Source organism: Arvicanthis niloticus, chromosome 25 (assembly GCF_011762505.2).
Source record: "Arvicanthis niloticus isolate mArvNil1 chromosome 25, mArvNil1.pat.X, whole genome shotgun sequence".
Taxonomy (NCBI): Eukaryota; Metazoa; Chordata; class Mammalia; order Rodentia; family Muridae; genus Arvicanthis; species Arvicanthis niloticus.
This window is the reverse complement of record NC_133433.1, coordinates 13037281-13038742: the sequence shown is the minus strand read 5'-3', so window position 1 is coordinate 13038742 and position 1462 is coordinate 13037281.

Sequence of the window (1462 nt, the reverse complement as noted above, 5' to 3'; positions counted from 1 at the left end):
CTTTATCTGTGATTATTGGCTCGAGGAGGAAAAGCTATCCCAAATCTTCCCAATTTATTTTTTGCAAAAGTCATTTTGAGTTATACCTTCAGGTGCTTATGATGTCTCCTTCATTTGGGTGTCACTAGTGTCTGTGTGTTGTGTGTTGTGTGTTTGTGTGTGTGTGTTTAGACAGATATGTAGATGTTTTTCATTCAGCTTTGTTTTTGTTCATGGTTAATATACTAAAATCAAATTCTGTTTATTTCACTTTTGTCTGCCACATGTAACCAGACATTCAAGAAATTCCAGTGGCTGTTTGTAAAGTGAGCATTTCCCCCATGTAGATTAATTGATAAGCATTTATACTTATTTCCGGTATATTCCAGTATATTTCTTTGTTTGCTGTACGTCCTGTGGCCGCTTCCCATCCCATATACTTCCTCAAAAGTCTGGAACAGAGCTGTTCCTTGGAGACCTGTAAGCAGCTAGGTTTCTTTCTCAGTTTTGTTGTGTTTTTTGAATTTAGTTATGTGTATTTCTGTGGCATTTTCCGGCGTGTGGGTACGTGTACGCAGGTGCCTGTGTAGACAGAGGTATTGGGTTCTCTGGAGCTAACGTTATAGACTGTTGGAAGCCACTGACACGGGTGTTTAAAATTGACCTTGGACGCTCTGTCTGAAAGAGCAGTACATGCTGTTCGCAGCCACTCCATCGCTTCAGCCCCAGAAATATTCTCCACTGTTGTTGCAGACACTATAGGAGATGGAATGATTGAATGAGCAAAGAGTAAGAATATGTACTATGAGAAACCAACCATACTCTCTGGGAAGCAAGGACGGACAGCACAGAAATGCAAAGGGATTACAGTCTTGGTCAGCCAGGACAGAGCTTTCGTAGCCTGTAGCAGATTTGTGAGGCGCCGAGCTCCCGACCAGCGGGAAGAAAGACACGCACAACAGTTCCTTCCAACAGCAATTTACTCAGGCCTTGAAAGAAATGGGTGAGTCCCGGGGCGATCTGATGGCTCCCTCCTCCTCCTAGGGTGAGCCTTATATCCCTGAAATGACATCCCAGCACGCCACATCACGCCACTGCAAGCCATAGGCTCAGGGCCTAGCAATGTCAGGTCAGGCGATTGCTAAGTCCTCCCATCTCTCCGCCCAGCCAGGAGTTGTACTGCTCTGGCGCATCCGACAGGCGCCATCTTTAGGGCGCGCAGTGTCGGTGTGGCTCTCCACACAGATTTGCTTTCTTCAGTGAATATTGTTAAATATCTCATTCCCAGCGAACTTCACATCTCTTGCTACCAGAAGAGAGACATTTACTTCGACGCTGGGTTACTCTTCAGCAGGGCGGGTTAGAACTTCTTAGATCTGCTGATCTTTGCAAAGCCTTAGTAGCCTCTGACTGTTGGCGTTTGTTTGCCCCAAAACTAGTTTATTGATGGTGACTAAAAAAATGTGTGAACATTTGAACGATC